The sequence below is a fragment of the Scyliorhinus canicula genome, chromosome 21 (genome assembly GCF_902713615.1).
Source record: "Scyliorhinus canicula chromosome 21, sScyCan1.1, whole genome shotgun sequence".
Lineage (NCBI taxonomy): Eukaryota > Metazoa > Chordata > Chondrichthyes > Carcharhiniformes > Scyliorhinidae > Scyliorhinus > Scyliorhinus canicula.
This window is the reverse complement of record NC_052166.1, coordinates 62,331,020-62,340,024: the sequence shown is the minus strand read 5'-3', so window position 1 is coordinate 62,340,024 and position 9,005 is coordinate 62,331,020.

Sequence of the window (9,005 nt, the reverse complement as noted above, 5' to 3'; positions counted from 1 at the left end):
CCGTGTGATGTGTTACCTGACCTGGCCTATTGGTGACTGTAGACGACGCATCGTGGTCGATACATTTTCTGAAACAGTTTCCCAAGCCATTATTTCTTTTTGTAACAACAGTTGGATTCTAGGGATAAAAACTAAATGGTGATTGCCAACAGTATCCACATCCTGACGCCCTCGAACAAATTTCTGAGCACAGTAATATGAAGAAAATAAATCAGTATCAATAGAGATTCCCATTCATTCCAAAATACTTCAGCTTCAATTTCATGTTCATTCAGGTGTCATGCTCATGTGATTGAGCGCAGCTCTGAAAATTTTAATCCAAAGGCTTTTATAGCACAGGCTTAAAGAGCTGGCTTTTAAAGCAAACCAAGGCAGGCCAGCAGCATGGTTCAATTCCCGTACCAGCCTCCCCGAACCGGCGCCAGAATGTGGCGACTAGGGGCTTTTCACAGTAACTTAATTTGAAGCCGACTTGTGACAATAAGCGATTTTCATTTCATTTTCATTTTTTTCTTGTTAAATGTTTTATATTTCAAGATCAGAAACATGGAATCGTGTGACAACCGTGATGCACCACATCATCCATTATCGGAATATTGTATTCGGATATACATTTTTCGAAAATTCATAAAAGGCTGATTTTTGGCATTGTGTGAATTTATATGAGATTTGGCCCACCAGATCCAGGCTGAGTGTTAATGGGCCAACCCACAGCCTGGCATCTGCACTGGCACTAAGCCTTCTGGAAAATTGCAGCTACAAATCACACCATGCTTGTAGAAATCTGTGGCTTTATTCAGGCCATCTTAAGTTGGGTGCAGAGTTGGGACGGTGTCTCAAAGCTGGCTGTCCAGAAACCGGGCATTTGACTCTTGGGCTCTGCTCCGAGAACAGAGTAAGCACGGGAATGAAGAGGCCATTCATGTTGTGATCATGGAGGATGGAATCGACGTCAGCTCTGTACGATCCACAGGATCCGAGGCCATTGTAGCGTTTTAAGATCTGCCTCCCTTCTGGCCCTCTCCATGCTCTGGACACAAAGCTGCTTTTACCACCAGCGGGAACATACTGATTGAAACATTCCCAGTTTCCAGGCGAGAGGACCAGAAATCGGCGGTTCCTCTCTGTCCCCATGAAGCCCGTGTGAAGGAGTTGGTTGGGAATCTAGGAAAGTCCAAAATCTGGCACGGTTACTGTCCCCATTTGCCAAGCATGGGACACTACTTGTAGCTATATTGTTATTTTGGGTCAGTTTTGGCACCTTGCTTTGAAATGTTTGTCCTATATTGGGATCCCTTGGTACGCATGCTTTCTATTCCTGACCTCCAAAGATTGTACAGGAAAAATGGCAAAATTGTTCAAAATGAAGAGCGCTCCCAGGTTGAGGTTGGATTCACATCTCTCAACAGGTTATTGTCCAACAGATCAGTAATGGCTTCACTGGCTGAATGAGTGCGGGGTAAAATATATAATGAAGTGAAGCTTAATCTGACGATTAAAATTTTTATATCGTGAGCTTTTCATGGTATTAGACATAGGTATTCTCAAGTTATATATTTTGGTCAAATACACTCACTCTGAACCCAAGTTAGTGTCCATGACTTTCCCCTCAGAATCCTGACAGATGATTGTCACCTCTGAGTTTTCAGAAGCACACTTTAAATAATTCTCTAATAATAATGCCGAGCAGTTTGCATTTTGAAATCCAGTCCAGCTTTTCCAGATTACACTTTTGAACAAATCATGAGGGTGGCACAGTGGTTAGCACTGCTGCCTCACAGCTCCAGGGACCCGGGTTCAATTCCAGCCTCGGGTGACTGTGTGGCGTTTGCACTTTCTCTCCGTGACTGCGTGGCTTTCCTCCGGGTGCTCCGGTTTCCTCCCACAGTCCAAAGATGTGCAGGGTAGGTTGATTGGCCAAGCTAAATTGTCCCTTAGTAGGGCAGCACGGGGGCAGCACGGTGGCACAGTGGTTAGCATTGCTGCCTACGGCGCTGAGGACCTGGGTTCGAATCCCGGCCCTGGGTCACTGTCTGTGAGGAGTTTGCACATTCTCCCCGTGTCTGCGTGGGTTTCGCCCCCACAACCCAAAGATGTGCAGGTTAGGTGGATTGGCCACGTTAAATTGCCCCTTAATTGGAAAAAATAATTGGGTACACTAAATTTATAAAAAAAAAAAGTAGGGCAGCACGGTGGCACAGTGGTTAGCAACGCTGCCTCACGGCGCTCAAGTCCCAGGTTCGATCCCAGTTCTGAGTCACTGTCCATGTGGAGTTTGCACATTCTCCCCATCTTTGAGTGGGTTTCGCCCCCACAATCTGAAAATGTGCAGGTTAGGTGGATTGGCCACGTTAAATTGCCCTTAATTGGAAAAAATGAATTGGGTACTCTAAACTTATATTAAAATTGTTTTTTAAATTGTCCCTTAGTGTCAAAAATGTTAGATGGGGTAACAGGGATGGGGTGGAGGTGTGGGCTTGGGTAGGGTGCTCCTTCCAGGTGTCAGTACAGACTCGATGGGCCAAACGCCTTCCTTCTGCACGGTAGGGATTCTATGATCCTTTCCACTTTTAACAACAAACTTAGTCTAGGGTTTACACCAACAACTTTAGGATTCCTTTGTCTAGACGAGTGTTTTACAACTTATTTTCCCGGACACACATTTGCCAACTGGCCAATGTTCGGGAGCCTCACTGGCCGACCTTCGTGACATATGCCACGTTCGCTGTAGCCATCTAAGATGGCCACCTGCAAAGGACCATGGGCATTATGGCCAACTCAGACAGATACAGAGCCGATGTGTATCTGAAACATGGGTAACCAGACCGGACCGAAAACCCCCGCTCATTTGCATTTTAATGGCCCATTTCCCCAGGACAATAGAACTCCAATCAAGCAATCAGTGCAGCCACAGACTGATCGGCGCCACTCCCTTTACTCAGAAAGCCCAACTGCCAAGGTCAATGATCGCTAAGGACCCGCCCAGTCACCTGTCGAACTATTTGGTCCAAGGTTAAAGACCGTCCCAAAGAGTGCAAAATCACAGAGGGATAAAAAGAGGACACAGCCATGTGTTCTGTCTCTTTTGGATCCGGCCTGTGCCAACCCAATTGCAGCAGGAACAGGCAGCCAAGATCAACGATCGCTACCTGATGGATGAGCCCAGCAGAGACAGAGCTGCCTTCTTAGTGTCATAGTGTAATATGGGCAGCACAGTAGCATTGTGGATAGCACAATCGCTTCACAGCTCCAGGGTCCCAGGTTCGATTCCGGCTTGGGTCACTGTCTGTGCAGAGTCTGCACATCCTCCCCGTGTGTGCGTGGGTTTCCTCCGGGTGCTCCGGTTTCCTCCCACAGTCCAAAGATGTGTAGGTTAGGTGGATTGGCCGTGATAAATTGCCCTTAGTGTCCAAAATTGCCCTTAGTGTTGAGTGGGGTTACTGGGTTATGGGGATAGCGTGGAGGTGTTAACCTTGGGTAGTGTGCTCTTTCCAGGAGCCGGTGGAGACTCGATGGGCCGAATGCCTCCTTCTGCACTGTAAATTCTATGTAATAGCGTCCTGTTTGGCACAGTTGCGAGGCACAGAGGAGGTCGTGAATTGAGAAGGAAGAAAAGAACGAAGGAAACAGTAACGAAAGAGAGAAGATAATTGAGCAACTACAGGAACAGTTAGCAGCTAAGGATAAGGAAATGGCCGATGTAAAACGTGCACATCAATCTTGGCTAGTTCACCAGACCCAGTATGATAAAGCCTGCCAAGATACACAGCATGCAGTCCTGGTAAGGGAGGAAACAGAACAACAGGTCACCCAGCTAACTAGCAAATGCGCAGATTTAAAAGCAGCTTTGAGAGCACTCCACTAAGGAACAGAGGCAGAGTACCAGTGACCATGCTAAATGCCGACAGAAGATAGAGAAGTTACAGTCACTACTCAGTACAGGATGGCCTCAGGTACACTTTGGGGCAGGATTTAGAGGAGGAAGATGCTCCCGATTGGCAAGAGTTAAACAAAAGCACCCAAAGATACGTAGAGGACACGGGAAATCAAAATCGAGCCCCCCACACCCCAAAAAGAAAAGCACCCACACCACCGACTGCACAGGCAGCACACATCCCCACTCACAATTCGACCCCCATGAATCCGGTTACCACACAACGCAAGTCATCGGATCAGGATGAGCCTGATATCGTTTACACCACCCCACTATCCATAACCCAATTAAGAGGAGCTTGCACGAAAATTATTCCATTCCCGCCCACCGCAGACCCGCACAGCTTCTTTGAAGAGGTGCGCCAACAAAACGTTGATGAGAGGGAGGAAGTAAAGCTAATAGTTATGAGCCTTAACCAGTCCGTAAGGTCAGCTTTGCCAGAACCCCAAAATGTAGCAGGAGGGACCCTAAATGGAATGAAGGAAGCCATACTAGCCACTATCGGATACAATAAAGGGGATCCTGTGGAGGGCTTGAACAAATGTAGACAGAAGAAAGGGGAACATCCGACTGCCTTTGCCGGTTGCCTCTGGATACATTTTAAGGCAGTATTTGGGGATTTAAACCGCGCTAACCTAGATGCTGAAGACACTACCAAATGGACCCGCACTTCAGTCTCCCACGCCACAGAAGCAGGTAAAAAGGCTTGCGTAAACTTCGATCCCACAGACCAGACACACAATGAAGCATGGGTACTGAGACGTTTAGAGCATGGGAACAGTCACTGCATGAACAGATACAACAGAATGGCCAGGAAGACACCATGCATCCAGTTAGGACTAATCAGGGACCCGCATGGATAAGTGAGGGTCGACGAGAAGTCCAATATCCCAGGGAACCATACCCAAGGGATCAGTACACCAGAGAGCCTGCTCCACCTTATGTACCCCGATTGGCTAGTCTCTCCAAAATGGTATTTCAAAAAAAATGAAGGAGTCACACATGGTGACAATCATAACGGGTAATTGGAGTAGGAGAGAAAGACTAATAAAATGAGATATTAACCAAAGATAATAACAGATACTATGCTTTCAGCCCCAGGATTACCTGGAAAACAGAAAACACAGGATGAAGCAAGGACTGCTGACATGCGTTTGGATCATCGCTGGACTTCTGCAACTGCGCGCGCAACGGACTTTTGTTACAAACCCCACACCTGCCCCGAACACTACCACACAAGAGGCCACCACCAGCCCGGACACTACACCACACATAAAGACAGACATCGAGATCCCCACCTGGTGGGAAAACATTGCCAAATGGAACCCCCTTTCATACATAGTAGAGTCCCTTCTAGTATTTGCAATAATCTGCAGTGTCATTCAGACACTCCGACTCTGTAAATGGCGAACAAAAGCCTCTCGCTCCCCGATATATACAGTCCGAGCCCCCTTCTTTGGAATTCAACAAAATTAAATTCATGTACCAATCACTGCTAAGAATAAACCATGTACCTCTTTAACTTTATTAGGATTAAGTAGAAATGTGATGCTGCTGTTTTAAATTTTGTACTGTATATAAGTTCTTTGATATTCACCAGCAGCATGAGAGTAGCTTAGATAGTGTTAGCTAGAGATCGACTGTGCGGGTAAATTAAATGTTTTATAGTGACCTAAATTATAGTGTCCATTGGAGATAAATTAATTTATGGATGTATTAATGAAATATTAGGTAAACATACGATAGAGTAGAATAGAACCTTGCCTTGACCAAGGGTGACCGGTCCACCAAGGATGAACAGGGATTGATAGTGTGATCCACCACGCTTCGTGTTCAGGATCAAGAGGACGGGATGTAGCCATCTAAGATGGCCACCTGCAAAGGACCATGGGAATTATGGCCAACCCAGGATTCAGACAGATACAGACGATGTGTATCTGAAACCCCCCCCCCCCCCCCCCCCCCCGCTCGTTTGCATTTTAATGGCCCATTTTCCCAGGACAATAGAACTCCAATCAAGCAACTGGTACAGCCACAGACTGATCGGCGCCACTCCCTTTACTCAGAAAGCCCAACTGCCAAGGTCAATGACCGCTAAGGACCTGCCCAGCCACCAAGGCACCTGCCCCTTTATTGGCCGAAATCGAAGAAAGTGATCGGAGCCCTGTCGAACTATTGGGTCCAAGGTTAAGGACCACCCCAAAGAGCACAAAATCCCAGAGGGATAAAAGAGGACACAGCCATGTGTTCTGTCTCTTTTGGATCCGGCCTGTGCCAACCCAATTGCAATAGGAATAGCCAGCCAAGTTGAAGACCAACGATCGCGACCTGATGGATGAGCCCAGCAGAGACAGAGCTGCTTTCTTCGAACCAGCCAAGTGAAATCCAGATAAAGGCCTTATCCATTTGCACAGTGCCGGTTTCCCTGAAGTTAAGTATAGGTTATTGTAGCTGCTAGGTGATTTAACTCGTAGTAGATATTGTGTTTGTATGTCGAGGTAACCCTTGTGTATGTAAATAAACTATCTTTTGAATTAACTAACTGGTTGTGGGGTCATTTGATCGATTTAAAGGAAGGCTTGTGGTTCAGCAACATCATTAATATTAGCAACAGTATTGACGACGCTGTTGGGATCGAAAAAGGCAACACGCTTATGTTTAATGTGAAAGGGGAGCCTGCTTGGTCCTCACGATCTCACTTTAAGCAAGTTCAAAGGAGGAGAGGGCAATGCACATATCAGGTGCAGACTTCAGTCAATTCACTTGTGCCGTCTTCAACTTTATGAAAATGGAAAATCCAATCTCGCACATGTAGGTCGTGAAGGACAATAACAACAAAATGTGTGTTTTACTCAACACCGGATGCTTCTGGGAGATGTTACTCCAGAATGCTGTCGGCCTCATTGGCTTTTGGCGTGTTTTTAATGTGGTATTACAGGTCAGCTACAGCAGCATAGTCTTTTAATTCGGAGTCGACTCTTAAGTTAATAACTGACTCTGAGGCATCAATCTCAAAATAAATTTTTCACCCACCGCTTCTCTTTCAAAATGTGAAACTTCTCTCATTTGCTAATACTTCCGTGCATATAACATATGGGCTTTACATCTTTATTTGCATTGGCACAATTCACAATACCATATCTCAATAAATCATCTTTATACTGCTCTGTTCCCATGTTAAGTTTCTTGTTTGTAGGCTGTTTACCAGAGTCCCTGGAACTCTGCAGAGCTAAGACCAGCACTGCTCTGTCGTGTCCTGGGCTCTCCTGAGCAGATTCCAGCAGATTCTGTTGTGATATCCTGCCTAGTAGGTACACTGTCTATTTGAGTCTCTGACAATCTTTACTTCTAAGAAAATGATGCATCTTCATAGCCCCCTTGCCAGCAACTGGAAAATAGAAGCAACTCTGCTCCGTGACTTGGCCCCAAAAGTTCGTACAAGGCGCTTGATGTCAAGTGTATGTGCAGGGCATGTAAACTTCCCTCTGCTGCTGCTTCTGGCCATAAGACTGAACACAGCCTCATCTATTTCCATTTAAAAGATGACAGTGGTCACCATTCTCAATGTAAAAGCTGGTAGTGACAGTTGGGCACTTCCCTTCGATCGGAACCACTTTGGGAACGGTGCGACCGATCACCCTATAACCGACCCGCGGGTCACGACCTGCACTTTGAAAAAACTTAGGCTAGACTGCTGTAGGAACTGTTCACAATTACTTTAACTCTCAATTCCAAGATTGTATTAAAATGGCATCAAGCATCTCATTTATCTCTAAAGTCTGTTTTCCCATTTAAAATCTGGTTACTGAAAATTGTCTCTGTTTACTTACTCTTCCTTGAATTCTTCTGTTAATTGTCTCTGTTCTTTTAACTTCAGTCGTTTTAGATATTCTTTCTGTCCAAATTCCCTGATTATCTAGCCTGTAACTTGTTCCTTCTGAATCTTGACCAGCTTCTTCTGGCATAATTGAGAGATGTTCACACCACAGTATCCTGCCTCCAACTGCAATATATCCAACTAAAACTTAAAAGCTTTTTTACCCTACAAGGGCTTCCAGTTCCTAAGCGACACCTGCATACCTCTGCTGGCCTATTTATTTTTCATGCCATAGCGCCCTTTAAGCACACTGGAAACACAGTTGGAACTTAACCAAACCCTTTGTCCAGCATGAATCTAACTATAGGTTTTACCCTTCCAGGCACAGAAGTACTAAATTAAACCCATATAGAAATACACCTTCATTTCTAATGCTTCAAGATACCAATAAAGATTAAACGTATCTTTGTTTTCCTAACACAATTAAAATTGATTGAGGTACTGCAGTTACTTTAGTGGGAGATGGCGACATAGTAGTAATATCACTGGACTAGTAATCCAGAGTCCCAGGCTATTGCTCTCGGGACGTGAGTTCGCCGATGGTGGAATTAAAGTTTAATTGATCATTCTGGAATTGAAAGTTAATTTCAGTAATTGTGACCATGAAACTACCACCGATTGTCATAAAAAACAATCTGGTTCACGTAGGAAATCTGTCATTCTTATCTGGCCTGGTTTACATGCGAGTCCAGACCTACAGAAATTTGGTTCACTCTTAATTGCCCTCTGCAATGGCCTAGCAAGCCCTTACCCGATCTGGCCTACGTGTGACTCCAGACCCACACAGCGATGTGACTCTTAACTGCCCCCTCTGAACTGCCCCCTCTGAAATGGTACAGCAAGCCACTCAGTTCGAGAGCAATTAGGGATAGGAAACAACTACAAGCCCAACCAGCGACACCCACATCCCAGGAACAATTTTTTTTAAGTCTCTGCGCCTCTTTCCCCATCATTTTAGCCACTCTTACATTTTAAGTTGAAGTAATGTACTTTCGCTGCAGTTCACTATCTTGTGCTCCCTTCTTGGTCACTTTCTTTAAAGCCAAGTTTCTTCAGTTTTTTTTCTTCATCGCTCGATATTCCGACAGGAGGGAACAGTAACATGGGTGATCTTTGAAACACTTTGCATGCTTACTTTTTCCTTTGGTAACCAGACTGGGCATAAAGCACTGTGCAGCTTAAACTTGGCTTCTA